Source organism: Manis javanica, chromosome 2, assembly GCF_040802235.1.
Source record: "Manis javanica isolate MJ-LG chromosome 2, MJ_LKY, whole genome shotgun sequence".
NCBI lineage: Eukaryota > Metazoa > Chordata > Mammalia > Pholidota > Manidae > Manis > Manis javanica.
Window position 1 is genome coordinate 210142374 of NC_133157.1, and position 20434 is coordinate 210162807.

The 20434-nt window shown below is 42.5% G+C and overlaps 1 protein-coding gene across 9 annotated transcripts in view; it reads left to right on the forward strand.

Annotated features, from left to right (window-relative positions):
• The first annotated feature begins 14763 nt into the window (after window positions 1-14763).
• Window positions 14764-20434, forward strand: part of LOC118969377 (serine/threonine-protein kinase TAO1-like) — a 207906-nt gene continuing 202235 nt past the window's right edge. For 8 of the 9 annotated variants that reach the window (XM_073230097.1, XM_073230101.1, XM_073230098.1 and 5 more), the window contains exon 1: window positions 14796-14934. The gene's annotated coding sequence lies outside the window, so the exon portion shown is untranslated. Of the gene's footprint in view, window positions 14935-20434 lie in introns of all 9 variants that reach the window. The other variant, XM_073230102.1, reaches the window with a different exon arrangement.

Below are 20434 nucleotides of genomic sequence, written 5' to 3' on the forward strand. Positions count from 1 at the left end.
TGGGTTGGAATTGGAAGCAGAGTGGAGACTAGAGGCAAGGTCGGTGAGTTTGGTAATGTCAGTTTCTACAATGCCAGATTCGTTGATGTAATGGCAGCACTTTTCCCAGAGGAAGACGCAGGTGCCGCCCTTCTCGGCTGTAAGCAGATCTAGGGCCTGCCGGTTTTGAAGGGTGACTTTAGCTAGCGAAGTGACCTGTCTTTGGAGAGAGGCTAGAGAATCGGCAGTGGATGTCAGGGCTCCCTCAAGTTTGGCATTGAGATCTCTAACTGCCTATAGAGAGTGACCCAAGCCTTCTCCCGAAAACCCTGCCCCAATGGCTGAGGTGGTCCAAGAGCTACTGACTATGATGGGAAGGAAAGCAGCTCTTTTTGTGCACGAGGGCAAGGGAGGTTGGAGCTCAAGGAATTCTGCCATGCTGTAAAGTGTTAACTGTGGGATTAGGGTGACGAGAATGCAGGGTGTATCGGAGTTGAGAGGCAGTGAGTTGAAAAGACTGCCATTACACTAAAAGAAGTGTCCCGGTTGCGTAAAAGTCTTAGAGCCGGAGGTAGGGGTGTAGATAGAGAGGCAGTGAAGTGCGCTGGAGGGGGGTGGAGTTGGGTTTACACAGTGGTGGATGGTGAGATTATCTGCGTATTCTGGTTCCCATAGGGGTATGTCTGCCAGGGGGCAGAGGGGTTGTCTTTCTGCATGGAAGGAGTAGTTGGAAATATTAAGGGGCACGGCGGCCAGCAGTGGGTGCTGTAGTGATGCGCACAAGAAACAATTGTCTGTGTTAAGGGTGTGGTTGAGAAAGATGGTGGTGTCCTGAATGAGCCTTAATGAAGAGTAGGAGAAATGGGAAGAGGGGCGGGGATAAGAAGATGAAGAGGCGCTATCAAGAGTTTGGATAATGACTTTTTCGGAATGTCTGATATCTGATGCAACTTGAGAGATCTGGGAATGAGAGGGAACATACTTTCGAGAGATATGAAGGGTACTGTGGGGGGTCGAGGACTCCCCGTAGTAAACTGAGGCTGTGACTCTGGCAGCCCATCGAGAGTCCCAGGGATCTGGGATTGATAAGGAGAATGAGCTGTTGGGATATTTCATGAAACGGTTGGAGGAGTAATACTGTAGGTACTGGAAGTTACCTATGTAGTGAATGGTGCAAGACTAGTAGGGACATCTCCCGTAGGTATCTGGCCATCGCCTGCAATAGGCTTGTTTTTGGTCATAGAGGAAGCAGAGGTAGGGAGAATAAGGGTAGCTGCTAGTGAACACTTCAGTGGAGGGAGGAAAGTGGAGGTGTAAAGGCTCAGAGCAGCTTTTCAGAGGGCAGTCTGGTGTGGCAATGAGGGCAGTAACTTTTGTTTGATGCTGTGTGTAAGTCTGTCTGACTTTGAATTGCCATACAAAGGAGGCTGGGGTGGTGGGGAAGACAATAGGAATGAGGAAAAAAAGCGAGAGAGCAGTAAAGGAGGAAAAAGTCATGATTCAGGTATGGATGGCAAAGGGGGTGAACGGGATTTTGGAGGAAAGAGGACAGTAAGGGCAGGAGTCTGGAGGGAGGGAGAGTCTGTAAACTTTTGTAGGTTAAGAGATCTTTTAGGTGATGTGGGGGCAGAATGGTAAGGGGCGCTCTGAATGTCAGTTTATGAGCTTCTTTCTGCAAGAGCTGTCTAGCGGCTAATGCTCATAGGCAGGGGGCCCATCCCCGAACTGTGGGGTCTAATTGCTTGGAGAGATAAACGACTGGGGCAAAGGATGGGCCATAATATTGGCCTAGGACTCCTAGAGCTTGACTGGACCTCTCATGAATGTATAATGAGAAGGGCTTCGACAAATCAGGAAGACGGAGAGCTGGGGCTTCTACAAGGGCTTGACGGAGCTTAATGAAGGAGTGTCGGGGTGAGGAGGATAATGGTTTTTTAAGGGGGCTCTTGCTGAGGTTGTACAGGGGTCTTGCCAACAGGGTGCAGGGAGAAGTTAGGGATCTACGTTCTAAAATATCTAGCTAGGCTTAGAAAGGGCCTAGAAAGGAAAGGATTTTTGTCTTGGTTTTGGGAATGGGCAGGTCAGAGAGGAGCCATTTTCTGTCTAAGGTAATGGACTTTCTTTGTTGAGATAGAAGGAATCTGAGGTAAGTGATAGGAGGGGAAGAGATTTGAGCTTTGACGGGGGATACTCGGTAACTTCTGGAAGCTAGAAGGTTAAGTAGGGAGGCAGTGTCAAGTTGAGACTGTTCCCACGAGAGACTGCAGAGTAGAAGATTGTCTATGTATTATAAGGTGGACTTGGAGTGATCATGATGAAACTGTTTGAGGTCCTGAGCTAGGACCTGTCTAAAAATATGGGGACTATCTCAGAAGCTTTGTGGCAAAACTGACCAAGTGAGTTGTTTAGAATGTCTTGTGTATGGGTCCGTCCAGGTGAAGATGAAAAAATCTTGGGAGCAGGGGTCTAGAGGGATAGAAAAATGGGTCTTTGAGATCTAGGACTGAGAAGTGGGATGCTGAGGCTGTATGGATTTGGAACTAAGGGATGGATAGGGACAATGGCTATGTTGATGAGGCGAAGGTCTTGGACAAGGCGGCAAGATCCGTTGGTTTTTTTAACAGCTAATATGGGGGTATGTCTTTGAGATCTAGGACTGAGAAGTGGGATGCTGAGGCTGTATGGATTTGGAACTAAGGGATGGATAGGGACAATGGCTATGTTGATGAGGCGAAGGTCTTGGACAAGGCGGAAAGATCTGTTGGTTTTTTTAACAGCTAATATGGGGGTATTAAATGGGGAGTGAGTGGGTCTGCTTGATGGGTTGGAGGCCTATGAGGGCTGAAGTGGTTAGGGGGTATTGGGCCTGACAGATATACTGAGAGGGGTCACATAATTTGATAGAGGCAGGGGGACATAGGGCCACGGAGGGGCTTGTAATGTCCCAAACTTTGGGATTTACAGGGTGTATGAGGGCAGAACCGGGGCTTTCATTGGGTAGAGGGGGGTCGTCGGCTATGAGGGCCATCAGAAAGGGAGTACTGGGGGCTGTGGGAGTGGATATAGTTATGGAAACGTGGAGGAGGGAAAGGATGTCTCGTCCTAGTAAAGGGATGGGACACTGGGGCATAACCAGGAAGGAGTGGGAGAAAGGTATGGGATTGTCTTGGATTGTGCATAAAAGGGTGGGTGAGGGGTTTAATGGGAAAATCTGTTTACCTCCTACTCTGACTATAGGAGTAATGGCTGGTGTGATAGGGCCCTGGTATTCTCACAAGACTGAGAAGGTGGCTCCTGTATCTAGGAGGAAGGAGATGGGGTGACCGTCTACTGTTAAAGTAACCCTGGGCTCCTGTTTGGTGATGGAAATGGTCGGGCGAGAAGCCCCCGGGCCCCATCAATCTTCTTCTGCCAGCCCCACTATGGCGGGCTTAGGATGGGGGTTGTTCGTCCAGCCTCCCCTTCGGGTGGTTGGGCAATCAGACCCCCAGTGGCCCTTTTTGTGGCATCTAGGGCATGGGGTGGTAGGAGATCTGGGGGAGGGGCACGCCCTTGACCAATGTCCCTCTTTTCTGCACTTGAAACAAGCTCTTGGGGGGGCTTGTTTGTAGAGGGGCGCCCAGGTTGTGGTTTTATCAGCTGGGCCAACATCTGGAAATTGGCCTGATCAGCCTTTTGTTTACGGCATTCTTTCTCCTCCTCCCGGTTATGGAAGACTTTAAAGGCCACTGTTAGGATCTCAGTCTGTGGGGTAGCGGGGCCCTGTTCTAACTTTTTGATTTTAGCTTTAATGTCGGGGTAGCCTTGAGCTAGGAAGTATGTCATAAGGACATGTCTTCCTTTAGGTGTTTCTGGGTCCAGGCTGGTATACTGTAATAGGGCTTGAGTGAGTCTGTCTAAGAACTCGGAGGGGATTTCATCTCTCTTTTGAATTATGTCTTGGAGCTTTTGAAAATTGACTACTTTACAAGCTGCCCTTTTTCAGACCTGCTATTAAGCAGGAGGCAAAAATATCTCGAGAGCGGAGACTCATGGTGGTGTTATAATTTCAGTGTGGGTCTTGTTTGGGGACAGCAGTGGGGCCAGGGGGATAGGTGGGGTCAGTCCTGTGGGTTTCAGTAGCCTGCATTTGGGCGAAGTCCTAAACTCGTCTACGCTCTTCAGGGAGGAGAGTATTGGCCAGGAGCATGAAAATGTCATGATGTGTGAGGCTGTAAGACTGGAGGGTCTATTGAAACTCCCTGATGTATGTCATGGGATCAGTGGAAAAAGAACTTAGGCGTTTCTCTAGTTAGGCTAAATCTCTTAAGGAGAAAGGGACGTGAACACACACGATGCCTTTGGATCCTGCTACCTCCCGGAGGGGGGCGATAATTTTGGGAGGCTCTCGGGACTGAGTCTGAGGGGGACTGAAGGGTTCTGGCTCAGTCTGTGGGGGAGTGACGTGGTCTAGCCGTGCCTAGTCGAGCAGGTCCTGAAGTGCAGAAGGGGGGCAAAGAAAATAAAGAAAGATAGAATCGGACCCACATGTCACCAGCTAGCAGCCCAGCTGCTTGCCTCTGCTGCTTTAGTTGGGCTTGAACTCATGTCTCTGAGGTTAAGAGTCCCATGCTCTACTGAGCTACAGCAGGGCTCCAGTTAATTGCTTATGGAATGCGTTTTCTATTCCTGCCACATCGGCAAGTGGGGGAAGGGCATAGCTAGAAGCAGGGGCGGTGTTTCTACACATCTTCAAGGTCTCCCTATTTTCAGAGTGAGGAGTCTTGGTAAGATATGTTTTTGTGGACAGATAACTTCTAAGGACTGCACCAGTTGTTCTCTAGCTTGTGCTTTCCCATGCTGCGTTCAGACATGCGGGGAGGTGCTTTCCCATTCTCTCTACAAACATGTGAGAAGACAAAGGCGGTCCCTAACAGGGGAGAAACAGGTGATGAGGGCAAAGACGGAGGAGGCCCCTGGGACCTAGTTAAAGGGGGGCTGAAAGGCTCAGGCTTAATCTGCAGGGAATGAAGGTGGAGGAGGTGAGATGGGGGAGGAGATGGTTGGGGAGGAAGGGAGAAGGGCTGTTGTAGGAGAAGAAGGGGAAGGGAGTGAACGGGAGGCTTCTGCGGGGGCGGCGGCTTGCAGGCTAGGAGAACTTGGGAGGGGGCGGGGAGAGGAGGAGGCGGAAAGCTTCAATATAGGGAATCTCCTTCCATTTTTTCAGGCGCTGGCAGTAGTTAAAAAGATCGCGAGTGATGTTAGGATCAAGAGTTCCCCCTGCAGGCCATTGGTTTTTATTGTCTAGGGGGTATGTCGGCCAATCTTGGGAGCAATATTTACGGAGAAGTTTTGGTTTTATATCAGGCATCAGGGAGAGGGTAGCCAGATGCTTAAGCAGGCATTCAAGAGGTGAACTTTCAGGGAGGGATGAGGAGGCTCCCATGGCTAAAGGACAGAGAAGGAGACAAACAGGGGAAGACGAACGGAGATCCTCGGACTGGAAGCAGACCACAAGGAGACAAAGGGCGTCCCCGATGATCCTTGGTGGTCTGTGGAAACTCGTACACGAGTCAGAATTTCTTGGGAAGTGTGGGTCGTCACCCAGACTTCCCTAAGAAGGCAGAGTGCCGGAGTCACGAGGTACCTAGCGCTAGGCGTTTTCGGCGGACGGAGCAGAAGGAGGAGGGGGGGAAAAGGGAGCGTTCTCATCCACAAAGGAGTCACCTCGTTTATGGCTGTTGGAGGGGGGTGCCTGAGAGTCGGCCGCAGCCGTGAAGGCCTGAGGCGGGGATTTATGACTGTCGGAGGAGGGGCCTGAGCGTCCGCCGCAGCCGTGAAGGCTTGAGGCGGGGATTTATGGCTTTTGGAGGAGGGGCCTGAGGGTCCGCCGCAGCCGTGAAGGCCTGAGGCGGGGAGCGTTCCCTCCTCATCCCCGAGCGTCAGGGCCTTGCCGGACGATCACGGTCAATGGCATGCGATAGCTTGGGGAAGAGTGGCCCACTCTGGGGGGAAAACTTACCTAAAGGCCAGAGAGGAGTGGTGAGTGTGATGAGCCAGCGCCGGAAAAAGAGGACGAGGGCAAGCTGCTGCTGGTGTCGGGGGAAGACGGGGCCCAGTTGGGGTGTCCCGTCTCCCGGGTTTCGGCACCAATGAAAGGAAAGGAGCGACACATAGCAGCAATTCACCGGAGAGTTCCGCTTTATTAGGGAAAGGTGCTGGGTTATATAGGAGGGGGCATGAATTGATTGAGGTGTCACTTCTACAGGGCTGGTGGCTGTTGGCTAGGTGCTGGGATTGGGAGGGGGGCGAGAGGTGATTGGGCTTCAGGTGGCGCCGGCGGGAACTGAGGACCCCGAAGAGAAGCCGGAAGTTTGCCATCTTACTGGTGGGGACCCTTCAATAGAGGATGAAGAAAATTCATAAAGGCCAGTTTTCTCAATAAAGGCTGTGAAATGAAACCAGAGATCCCACTCGATTTTCCCATTTTTTTCACAAAGCACCTAGAAAAGTGGTGGTAACTTTATTTTTGAAAATTTGGTAAGGATCTATGGTTTGTTTGGAAAGTAACCCTAGACAAAAGATAACATGATTTCAAGAATGAAGCACAGCATCATAGCAATTACCCAGTAAGTACAGAACTGAATTCTGAAGGCTATTAAATTGTCCTGGAATGAGCTACTATTTACCCTACTCAGAGGACAAAAGATAAATCTATTTTTATCCTCTCATAAAACCTCAGCTCCATAAAGGAGGAAGCACTGGTCTCCATTAATCTATTATCAGGACAAAACATAATGGCGTTGATCAAGATAAAAGTGACCAGCATCCTTCTTCCTGAGAAGTTCTGAAATGCGACTGATCACTCTAGTCTGATTCATGAATTCCGGAAAAAGACAGGAGAAGGAAAGCTACAAGGTGTTTCTACTTCTGGGCAGAGATGGCAAAACCTCTCCCTCTCTTCCCCAACCGCCTCCCACCGCCTCCACCATAGCCTATGTTGGAGGAGCTCCGTAGAATTAGACTTGGCTCCATTACAGGCTCTGCCTTTTTTTTTTCCTTCCTGTGCAACTATAGACAAGTCAGGACGCTCGGTACTGTATCCGAACTGCAAAGGTCTTTGGCACGACCATGGAGGGAATTTCTGTGCACAGAATGGCAATGACTTGCCCAAACTCTCAGCCTACAGCAGAACTTGAATTCAAACCCGAGTAAAACCAACCACTCAGTTTTCACGAATAAGTGGAGGAATAACGATGTGCACACAGCATTGCTTCCGGAAATTTGGAAGACCAGATGCGGACCAAACAGCTGTGCATCACTTCCTAAAGCGCCAAAACGTCGTGGAAGATCACTGCCAAGTGGCGATGCAGAGCCAGGACTGCAGCCGCAGCCCAAGTAGGCGCCTAAGTCCTGCACCGCGGGCGCCGCCATCCAGACCCAACTCCATACAGCAGACGCCCCCTCGGCCAGCGCGGCCCAGCCCCGGGAGGGCGTATAAAGGAGGCGGTGTGTGCATCCCGCCGCGACTCACCTGTCACCCGGGCCGCGCCAGGGCGCACGCGCAGGGCCGGCGATCACGCGCAGAGTGGGCGCCCCGTCCTCACCCTTCAGTCTTCGCAGGACTACCCTTTTTTCCCCAGCCCCGGATCTTCTGCCGGCTGGACCCGGCTTCCGCCCCGGGCCCCCCACCCACCCGCTGGCTGTCACATGACCAAAGGGGCGGAGACCTGGGAGGGGCATCATGTGACCATTGGGCGGCGACAGCTGAGGACGCATGAGCCTGCGCTCAGCGTTTCAGCTGCAAGGGAAAGGAGTTAAGGAAGGAGTTGGGGTCTGGTGTGGGAAGTCGGGGTGCGGCCAGACGGATCTAGGTCGGGCAGCCAGGTAAGTCAGAAACGGGGGGTGGCGATGCGGGGGGTGGCGGGAGGTGTCGCCTCCTTGTGCGCTGCACAGCTGCCCTGAGCTGGGCTCTCTGGACCTGGGCTTTGGGCCTGGTTCTTTTCACCTTTAGCAGTGAAGCTGGGGCAGTTGACCTACCACTCCGGGACGTCATCTCTCCATCCTTCAGCCCAAGTGTGTGGGGAAAAGATCACGAATTCTTCGTGCGGACTAATCTGGTTTGAGCTTTGAAATCAGGGCCTTGGGCAGCGCGTTTAAGTAAACACTCTGAGCCTCAGTTTCCTTTTCTCGTCTGTAAATGGTTGTGAGGATTAGCAATGAGAACGAAGTTTCCAGGCACCAGTTTATGGGCACGGGGAGCCGAAAGGGTGGTTTGCCATTACAGTTTTAACTGTCCAAATGTTTACTGACGCCTATTTAGTGTAAGGAGCGGTTTTATATGCTGGAGAATATGTCACAGTTCTAGTTCCTGTGGCTCCCAAGGTGAAGGAGTGGCAGACATAAGAGCAAATACTTCTGATGAGCTTTACTGAGTCTTATAATAGATGTGTGCATGTGATTGTGATAGGCATAGTGGTAGCAGGAGGCAAGGAATGAGCTGTCGCTTGTGCGGATAAGAGAAGTCTTCGCAAAGAAAGCTGTGTTTTGAAAAAGAAGACACAGCTCTGGCTGAACTTGGATAGGCCCCTGTAGACTTAAGGTGGTCAGCCTAGGGTCTATAAATTGTTGTGTGTCTACTACTGTGTTGTACAGGAAGATGAGAAGAGGCAACAGTAGAGAAGTGTTTTTACATTAGCTGGTAATTGGTCTTGCTTACAGAAAAATCTTACAGACCTGCTACGGCCTGAATGTTTGTGTCCCTTCCCCACCCCACATCTGCTACATTGAAATCCTAGCGCCAGTTTCTGGGTTTTAGGAGATGGGGCCTTTTGGAGGTGCTTAGGCCAGGAGGATGGAGCCCTCATGAATGGGGTTAGTGCCATTATAAAAGAGGCTCCAGAGAACTCCCTTCCCTTTCTACCTTGTGAAAACAAAGAGTAAGAAGGCATGGGCTATGACCAGGAGGAGGGCTTTCACCAGAACGTGACCATGCAGGCTCCTTGATCTTGGACTTCCCAGCCTCCAGAATTGTGAGAAATAAATGTCCATTTATAAGGTACCCAATCTGTGGTATTTTATTACAGCAGCCTGAATGGCTCAAGACAAGGCCTGTAAGGGGAGGCACAATAACATGCTGGGGAAAAACTCGGCAAATACATAACCTTGTTTTATTATTGGAGACCGTAGGTACAGGGAACAAAAAGATTGTTGTTTCTTGGGGAGGGCACCAAGAGGAGGTTGATTTAAACCGGGATTTCTCAACCACTGCACTATTGACATTTGAGGCCAGGTAATTCTTTGCTGGGGGAGGGGGTTGTCCTATGAATTATGTACTTTGCTATACTTAGTTGGAGAAATAGGGAAAAGTGGGTCTACTTCATCTTTCCTCTCCATCCATTCTCTTAACTTCTCAGGCTGAATCTTTTCCCTTGAAAAACTCCAGAATTACAGAAGGAAATTTTCTCCAGATCTCTGCAAGTGGAAAGTTTCACTGGAGTAATGTGAATTTTGCATTCAGATAATAAGGATAGCTACCATGTGGTATACGCTTTGCATTTTACTGGATTGTATTAATTCTTACATATACTGTGCCTTGGCAGTTTGAGCTGCTATAAAAAAAATACCATAGATGAGTGGTTTAAAAAACGGGAATTTATATCTTGCATTTTTGGAGACTGGACGTCTGAGATGAGGGTGCTGGCACATTTGGATCTGGGCCCTTGTGACTTGCAGAAGGCCCCTTTCTCACTGTGTCCTTACGTGGTAGAGAGCAAGCAAGCCATGTTGTTTCTTTCTCTTCTAATAAGGACATTAATCTCTTCAGGAGGGCCCCAAGCTCATGCATAACGTAATCTGAACCTAAAAGCCACCTTTCCAAATATTATCCAAATACATTGGGATTAGGGCTTCAACATACATATTTTGGGGAGGACTTAATGATCTCAATGTTCTCCATACTTGTTTGGCCCTAAGGAACATTAGGGTGTTCATAAAAATACACATTCCTCAGAAAGTCCTTAGTAATGCTGTGAGGTAAGTATGATTATTTCCTTTTTTACAAAGGAGCAAACTGAAGATAGAGAAGTTAAACAACTTAACCAAGGCCATACAGTCTTAAAAGGCATGGGCAGGACAGAATTTCCAGGCATCTATGTCCAGTGTCCACTTTCTTAACACTGCTCTGTATTGTTGCTCACAGCATTATAATGATGAAGTTGACGGGAATGTTCATTTCCACTTTTAAAGACTTACGTGCTTTATTATACTTGTTAACGCATTCAGTCGTCACAGTAATCCTTGAGGTACACACTAGATCATTCCTATTTTACAGAAGGGAAAAGTGAAGCATTAAGAGATTAAATAACTTGATTAAAGCCATTCAGTTATTCAAGTGACAACGTCAGTCTGTGAACTCAGGAAATCTGGGTTCAGAGGCTGCAAGCTTAATCCCTACTTTATATTGCCTCCATGTTTTACTCTACCATGTAGCCAGCATTTATTTTAGTGTAAGCATGTTTCATGTTACCGTTAAGTAAAATTGATATTCCAGTGAGATATGCCCTGTTTATACTATAGCTTGCCCACCTCTTGCTTTCCTCCTAGTTCATAGAAATAGTACACTTTGATAATTATTTCTCCAGAACTGTCCTGTCCAGGGTAATAGCTACCAGCCACATGTGGTTATTTAAAGTTAAATCGGTTAAATAATATTTAAAATTCAGTTCCTCAGTCATGTTAACCACATTTCTGGTAATCGATAGACATATGTGCCTAGTGTCCACTATATTGGAAAGTGAAGATTATAGAACATTTTTGTCATGGCAGAAAGTTCTATTGGACAGCACTGTTCTAGACAATTTAGAGTAACACCCAAATCAAGACTGACTAGAAAACTGAATACTTGAACCATATCATTTGATCCTTGCAGGACTGTGTTTTATGACTAACAATTTGTGCCGTAACAAGTAAGCCCCAAATCTAAATGGCCTTGCTTTTATTTTTGGCTTTGCACAATTCAAGTTTTTATATCTTTCATGTGTGGAGCCTGATTGGTGGGCAGTGTTGCACCAAGCAGTGATACAGTATCCTAGTGATCCTCCATCTTCACTTACAGCTTCTGAGGTCACTGTGCTGCTTGTTTCCAGCTATCAAATGGGAAATATTATTGACAAAGTGTGTGGTTTTAATGGACTGAGCCTGGAAATGGCTTATATGGTTGAAGGGGAAATGAGTTTGATGGGCACGGAGCTAGTATCTGCCATAAGTATCTTGTTGTTAGCTTACCCTGAGGAATAACTTAAGAAACAGTTCTAGGAAGCTTATTAGTGCATCCATTGTAAGGCCATTATTGAGGATATCTTTTATGACTCTTATTATCTCATGTATGATGACCCATGCAACCTTGATTGCCATGGAGAGATTTATTTTTCCTGAGTTCATCTTTACGGAGAACGAGAATCCTATAACTCACTTTTTAATCAGGAAACTCATAGCTGTGTAGAATCCTAAAGAATTCTTACCCTTGCATGATTGCATTCTAATTTTCTCAGGTACTTGATTTTCCCTTTAATCTGTTTTTTGACCCTGATTTTTATGAATTTACATCTTTCCATCTTAGTGCATATGTTTGTAACATATTGTGTAACTGTCTCAACTTATTTGGTATGGCAGAGTGAGTTTGTAAATGAATACTCTTATTTCACCAAACTGCAAATGTTCAAAAATCATCATCGGTTTTTCATTCATATTCATAGTCATATTTTCTCTCTTGGTGTGAAATTTTAATACCACAAAAAGTCCCCCTAATATCATACTGAGAACCTTTGTCCTGTCATCTGGATTTTATCGTCTGTAACATTTTGCTATATTTGCTTCAGGTCTTGATTTTTAATATAAATTTAAAAAATAGATAAAGCTGAAAATCCCATTTGACTGCCCTAGGCCCAACTGGACCAATTTTTTTTTTAGAGGGCATCTCTCATATTTATTGATCAAATGGTTGTTAACAACAATAAAATTCAGTATAGGGGGGTCAATGCTCAATGTACAATCATTAATCCATCTCAAGCCTAACTCTCGTCAGTCTCCAATCTTCTGAAGCATAACGAACAAGTTCTTAAATGCTGAACGAATTCTTACATAGTGAATAAATTCTTACATGGTGAACAGTACAAGGGCATTCATCACAGAAACTTTCAGTTTTGATCACGCATTATAAACTATAAACAATCAGGTCAAATATGAATATTCATTTGATTTTTATACTTGATTTATATGTTGATCCCACATTTCTCCCTTTATTATTATTATTATTTTTATTTTTAATAAAATGCTGAAGTGGTAGGTAGATGCAAGATAAAGGTAGAAAACATAGTTTAGTGTTGTAGGAGAGCAATTGTAGATGATCAGATGTGTGCCTGTAGACTATGTGTTAATCCAAGCTAGACAAGGGCAATAAACCGTCCACGGATGCAGAAGATTTCTCTCAAAGCAGGGGGGATGAGGTTCTGAGCCTCACCTCTGTTGATCCCCAATTTCTCACCTGATGGCCCCCCTGCGACTGTGCCCGTCTTAGGTTGTTCCTCCCTTGAGGAATCTTACCCGTCTCTGGCTAACCAGTCATCTTCCGGGGCCATACAGGGAAATGTAAAGTTGGTAAGTGAGAGAGAAGCCATATTGTTTGAAAAGGTTAGCTTTTTACTTCTTTGCAGATTTATGCTCTGTGGCTTCTATGCCCAGCACTTGTCTCGAGGTACCTTTACCACCTGGAGGAATTATGATACTCGGTAACTTCGATATGAGGCACGAATTCTATTTAAGGGTTGTAATTAGGAAGGAAGAAGAAAAGCTATAGAGGTAGCATATGGAAGAAAACATGGGAGGATTGATTATTTCTTTGACATATCTTCTTGTAGAGTACCTTAAGTATGTATAGGTTTTAAACTATTAACTAATTTGTACACACATATTAACATAATAGGAATATGGTGACATAAACAAAGCAAATCTATAATTACCATCCATCTCCAGTGAAGCCAAGAAAACCGTTTAGGCACCCTAGGCATTTGTGAAAATTTGTCTATGATATGATGGATATTGTCCAACTGTACTTGAACAGTCTGAGAGAAATCAAACAAATTAAAGCAGCCCATTTCTGGGTTCTGTTCACCTCCCATATGTCCTTTTAACCATAGATAGTCTATAGTCATAAGATTTTGAAGTGCTACACCTTGCACCCCTCCCAACTCCTGGTTGAGTTCCAACAGTACAGATCCGGTCAAATTCGTTGTCTCACTGTATGCACATGCCAACCTAGACATCTCCCTCCTCATTCCAATGGCAAGTCCCAACTGGACCAGTTTTTTTACCCTGTATTAAGACTGTCTACCCTATGCTCTAAAATATATTTACTGAATATTTGTTAATGAATGATTTGAATTGATGAGTTGTGGCTGTTTGTCTGTAGTAGATTAACCTGTCTGTCAAAAATAGAAATCAGCATCTTAGGCATCTTCTCTGAGAACCCTGTGTCTTTTTTAGTGAGTCTAATGACTGACACAGTAAGGTGTCCGTCCCTGTCCATTGAATCAGTGAAGTGAATCTAATTAAAAAGAATCAACAATTGAGAAACTACTGTAGTAGTCCCGGTGTGAGATTAAGGTGGTAGCTTGGAGAGGATAGAAATGCCAGAGGTCCTGGACAGTTCTCCACAGGGGAAAGTAAGGGCAGGAGGCAGGTCCCAATGCTACTTAATTGTGCAGTGTGTGCTGGTCCACAGTGAGATGCCCCTTCCATCTTAAAAGATGATAAACCTGAGTTCTCAGAGGCTAAAGCAATCTGCCCATGGTTACTCAAGAGTTAAGTGGCAGGGCCTGAATTCAAGCATTGTCTGTATGATTCTAAGAAAGTACCTTCTTTCTACTAACTTGTACAGACTGAATAACCACCTTCCCATCCCTCTAAGCCTGTGTGATTTCTCCCCACTTTTCTAATTGGTGTCAGTGGATTGAATTTCAGGTAGCTTCTGAATTAAGCAAAGGTGTCTCTCTTTGTAGGGAGCTTTACTAAGTGGTCCAAAGCTTAAAGATTTGGTAGTTGAAGATACAGATTAGGGAGTGTTTAATATGAAGGTAATAACTGAAACTGTTATAGTGGATAAGCTACCAGAAGATAAGAATTTATAGGGAAATTCTGCTTTTACTGAAAACAGAATCTGGGATCTCCCCAAGTGTTTAAATCTGTCAGAACCCAGAGGACTATCAGGGATGCACACGCACACACACACACACACACACACACACACACACATACATACATACATACATACATATTCATATATATATATATTTTTTTAGTTTTCAGCATTCAATATGCATATATGTCAGATAAATTAAAAATTACAGGTTTTTGAAGTTTTCCCTTGTTAAACCATTTTATTATGGCTATTTTCATTTTTTAGAAAAATGAATCACCTACTTTTTCTAACCCATTTATATTTCACCTTTTTAAGACCACTGCTGTTGTTGAATTATTCAGAGAACTAAGGACTATTTTAGAAGAGAGTATTCTGCCTCTCTTGAATAATGAAGACAGTTACCTTTCCCATGTTGTGAGTGCATCTGTTTGCTGGCCCAGATGAGGCACAAATGCTTCAGTGCCCCTTCAAGGGGTATAGATTGTAGATAATAGTGTGTCATTTGTGGGATATTGGGTACATTCATAGGAACATTTACCACAGTTTATTTTCTTATGTAGTTATTACTTGGACTCATAAATCTTATTTCATTGTGTTTGAAAACTTAGGTAATAATTTCAAGATGCCAGCACGTTCCAGTTCGAATTCATGTTCAACTGGTTTTATATCCTTCAGTGGTATAGAATCTGCTCTCTCCTCGTTGAAAAACTTCCAATCCTGTATCAGCTCCGGAATGGACACAGCCTCTAGTGTTGCTCTGGATCTAGTCGAAACTCAAAGTAAGTAATAATTAAAATATTCTTTTGTGTCTACTTTGAGGTGACCTTGTGTGGAGGCATTACTCTGGGGATGTGAGATACTGCTTCCCTTAGGAATGTCCTTGAGACATTTGCTTAATCCCTCTGGCATCTGTTTTCCCATCTTGTTCTACGTGCCACATAGCGATGCACTGAGAATGAAATGAAATTGACTCATTCATGAGTGTTCCTACAGTTATGTGCCACTAGAAATTGCACTAGAAATATACAGGCTAAAATATGAAGGTTCCTGGCCTCAAGCAGCATACAATATAAAGTATGTGACACTATGAACTATGAGGTATGTAAATACATTATGATCAAGTTATTTTACAGTAATTTAAATGTACTTTGTTCATGCTTGATTACTCAATAGACAAAGTTTACATTAGGGGTACCAGCAGAAGAAGACCTACAAAAGCAGAAAGTTCAGCTTTGGTGAAGTCTATTAAAATTTTTCAGTCAAAAGATCTTGAAAGATGTTGCTTGATTTCTTCTGATTAGAGTTGTTTTTACTTTATATTATATATGGAGACAGGAGAACATTATAATATTTTTGGGTTGTTTTTAATATCACTGTTTTATTTGCAATTTGATTGTGATGTGTCTTGGTGTGATTTTTTTGTTGTTTTAATTATGTTTGGTGTTTTTTAAGCTTTATGGATTTCTGGGCTTATAGTTTTGATCAAATTTGGAAAAATTTCTGCTTCTATTTCTTCAAGTACTTTTTCTGTTCATCCTCTCCCCTGTCTTACTGGGACTTCAGTTACATGTATGTTAGACTGCTTGATTTTGTCCTATAAATCACTGGGGTTCAGTTGATTTTTCTTCCAGTCTTTTTTCTCTCTAGCTTTGGTTTAAAAGTGTCTGTTGCTGTGTCTTCAAGTTCATTAGTCTTATCTACTGTAGTGGCTAATCTGTTGTTGATTCTATCCAGTGAATTTTAAATTTCAGATACTGGTTTTCAGCTATAGAACATATAAAAAAGAATTGAATGAAATCTTACTTCTGTCTTCTATTTCTCTCTTCAGTATGTTCCTGTTTTCTATATTCTTGAGTATATGAAGCATATTTATAATAGTTGTTTTAATATCCTTGTCTGCTGATTATATAACCTCTGTTGCTGCTTCTTCACATGGTTATTGTGTTGTTGAATGTTTGGATTTTGTTGTCTTCCTCTGAAGAGTTTTGACCTTTGTTTTGGCAGGCATCTAAGTACATGTGGATTAGGCCGATCCTTTCCAGGCCTGTTGTTAAACTTTGTTAGGGTGGGTGTAGTGTAGCATTACTTTAGGGCTAATTTAACCTTGTCACAAAGCTTGGCCTTTCTGGAGTCTCTTGGTTGCCCAGAATATTCAGTTAGATAGCTCTACTCTGCTGGATGGAATTTGAATGTCTTGCAGTCCTGCAGGAATTCCAGGAATTATTCACATTAGAGCTCACAGGAGTTGTTCCTCAGCAGTTTAGGATTTAGCATCAGAGGCAAAGGGATCTCTGTGCAGATTCCTAGAGCACTTTTTCTGCATAACTCTCTCTCAGCGCTCTGTCATGGAAACCCCTGTTGCCTCAGCCTGTTGCCATCAGTACATCTCCTGGGTCCTTCAAGACTTCGGTGCTGTGCGATTGCAGGGCTTACTGTAGTTGTTTCCCATTTTGCAGGACTCACAGTTCTACTCTGCCTATTGTCCCACTTTCTGAAAGTGCTGTTTCATATATTTTGTCCAGCTTTCTAGTTGTTTATGGTAGGAAGGCCAGTTCTATACCAGTTATTCTTTCATGGCCAGCAGCAGAAGTCACCAAAAATCTTTAGTGGGTGGCTTCTAAAGATCTTAACCCTGCGCAGCCTGGTTTGTAGCCTACTTTTGGGTATTTGGCTTTGGTAGGTAGCCCTGGACAAAAGTCATAATAAAATCTTCAACCATAAGAGAGATGACCTGGAACATAAACCTCCTGGTAGACTGTATCAGGATTTGCTTTGAAGGCTTCTGAGTGGTTTTGCTACAAAGTTCCTTTTTTCCCTTTTGTTTTATTTTTTTTAAAAAGTATATGGTGCAAGATATAACGTACTCTGTGTAATTTAAAAAGAAATGTAAGCATCCGTTTTTGAAAGGTTCATGCTCTAAAGCAGCAGTTGGCAAATGTTTTCTCTGAGGGGTCAGATAGCAAGTATTTTCAGCTCTGTAGGCCAGGCAGTCTCTGTTGCAACTACTCTGTTGAATCTTTTACAGTTATTAAATTTTGACCACATGAACCGCATGAAAGAGTCTCAGAAACTTCTGGTTATGAAGTTGAATTTGAGTACTTATGAGCAGGAGTTAGATGACATGGGAAATTCCCTACAGAGAGAATGTTTAGGATGACCACCACTGGAGTAATTGAGCAAGAGCTTGTTAGGAGAGCAGTTTTTTTTTTTTTTTTTCAAAACAATGTTAATATTTCAGTTTATTTCTATTTTAAACTTGTATTTTTACATAGTGATTTGTAATTAAGTAATTAAATAATTTGTATCCTATTTCTTTTTTTCTTAATGCCTTTTTCTTTTTGGATATAGGTAAATTAAAAACCATCTGAAATCTGTAGGCAGGTCCCTTCTTGCTTTTCTACCCTTTTTAAAAATTTACTTATTTTTAATTGAAGTATAGTTGATATGCAATATTAAATAAGTTTCAGGTGTATAGCATAGTGATTTGGCATTTATATACATTACGAAATGATAACCAGGATAAGTGTAGTTAGCATTGGTCACCATACAAAATTAATATTTTCAACTACACTCCCTATGGTGTACTTTACATCCCTATGACTTATTTATTCTATAACTGGAAGTTTGTACCTCTTAATACCCTTTAACTATTTCACCCATCCTGTGTACCCCTTTCTTCCCAAGAAACCACCAGTTTTTCTCTGCTTATGAATCTGTTTCTGTTCTATTTTGTTTGTTTTATTTTTAGATTCCACATATAACCAAAATCATGTGATGTTTATCTTTCTCTGTCTTATTTCACTTAGAATAATACCCTTAGGTCTATCCATGTTGTTACAAATAGCAAGATTTCATTCTTCTTCATGGCTGAGTAATATTCCATAGTATATATGCCACATCTTCTTTATCCATTCATCTATCAACAGATACTTAGGTTGCTTTTATATCTTCATTTTTGTAGCTAATGCTGTGATAAACATTTATCTTTTCAAATTAGTGTTTTCATGTTCTTTGGATAAATACTCTGCATGGAATTACTCAATTGTATGGTATTCTATTTGCTGTTTTTCCACACTGCTTTCCACAATGGGTCTGCACTAATTTACACTGCCAACAAACATGCACCAGGGTTCCCCTTTCTCCACATCCTTGTCGACACTTGTTATTTCTTGTATTTTTGATACTAGCCATTCTGATTGGTATGAGATGATACTTCATTGTGGTTTTTATTTGTAGTCCCTGATGATTAGTGATGTTGAGCATCTTTTCATGTGTCTTTGGCCATCTGTATGTCTTCTTTGAAAGAATGCCTATTCAGAACTTCTGCCCATTTTCTAACTGGATTGTGTTTTTGGTGTTGAGTTGTATGAGTTCTTAAATATTTTGACTATTAACCCCTTATCAGATACATTATTTGCATATATATTCTCTCCTCTAGTAGATTCCCTTTTCTTTTGTTGGTAGTTTTACTTTGCAAAGATTTTTAGTTTCACGTAGTCGCAATTGTTAATTTTTGCTTTTGTTGTCATTGCTTGAGGAGACATATCCAAAAAGTATTGCTAAGACCAATGTCTAAGAGTTTACTGCCTATCTTTTCTTTCAGGAGTTTTATGATTTAGGGTATACATTTAAGTCTTTAATCCATTTTGAGTTTACTTTTGTATATGGTATAAAATAGTGGTCCTGTTTCATTGTTTTGCATGTAACTGCCCACTTTTACCAATACTATTTATTAAAGAGACTGTCTTTTCCTTATTGTGTATTCATGCTTCCCTTGTCACAGATTAATTGACCATATAAGTTGGGTTTACTTCTGTGCTTTCTATTCTGTTTCATTGACCTATTAGTCTACTTTGGGCTAGTACCATACTGTTTTGATTACTATAACTTTGTGGTATAGTTTGAAATCTGGGATAGTTGTATTTACAGCTTTGTTCTTTGTTGAGATTGCTTTGGCTATTTGGGGTCTTTTTTTTGTTTCATACAAATCTTAAGATTATTTGTTCTAGCTCTGTGAAAAATGCTGTTGGTATTTTGATGGTTACTATATTGACTTTACATTGCTTTTGGTATTACAGACATTTTAACAATATTAATTGTTAAATCCAGTGAACATACTACATCTTTCCATTTATTTGAGTCATCTTTAATTTTTTTATCATTGTCTTATACTTTTCAATGTACAGGTCTTTCACCTTATTCCTAGGTATTTTACTCTTTTTGATGTAGATGTAAATGGGATTGTTTTCTTAATTTCTCTTTCTGCTAGTTCATTATTACCATATAGAAACAGTAGATTTCTATATATTGATTTTGTATACTAATGTATGTTGTATTTTGTGTGATAGTAAAATAATAAAAAACATTGCATGATATTTGTGTATTGATTTTGAACTTTACTGAATTCATTTGTTGGTTCTAATAATTTTTTGGTGGAGTAATTAGGGTTTTCTGTATATAGTATATCATCTACAAATAGTGACAATTTTACTTCTTATTTATATCAATTTAGATTCCTTTTATTTCTTTTTCTTACCTGATTGCTGTGGGTAGGATTTCTAGTACTGCATTGAATAAAAGTATGAGAGTGGACATCTTGTCTTGTTTCTGCCCTTAGAGGAAAAGCTTTCAGTTTTTCATTCTAAAGTATGATGTTAAATGTGGGTTTGTCACATATGGCTTTTGTTATGTTATGGTGTGTTCCCTCTGTGCCCACTTTGTTAAGAATTTTTATCAGGGATGAATGTTGAATTTTGTCAAATGCTTTTTCTTTCTCTGTTGAGGTGATCATTTGGTTTTTATGCTTCATTTTGTTAATGTGGTGTATCCTGATGATTGATTTGTAGGTACTGCATCATTTTTCCATCCCTGAAATATTCATGATGAATGATCCTTTTAATGTATTGTTGATTTCAGTTTGCTAATACATTGTTGAGGATTTTTGCATCTATGTTCATCAGGGAGATTCTTCTGTAATTTAATTTTTTTTTTAGTGTCTTTGTTTTTGGTGTCAGAGTAATGTTGGCCTCATAGAATGAGTTTGGAAGCATTCCTTTCTCTTCAATTTTTTAGAATAGTTTGATAATAATAGATAATAACTTTTCTTTAAATGTTTGGTAGAATTCACCTGTGAAGCCATCTGGGATTGGACTTTTGTTTATAGGGAGTTTTTTTTATTACTGATTCAATTTCATTACTAGTAATCAGTCTGTTCAGATTTTCTATTTTTTTCTGATATAGCCTTCAACAATTGTATGCTTCTAGGAATTTATTCATTTC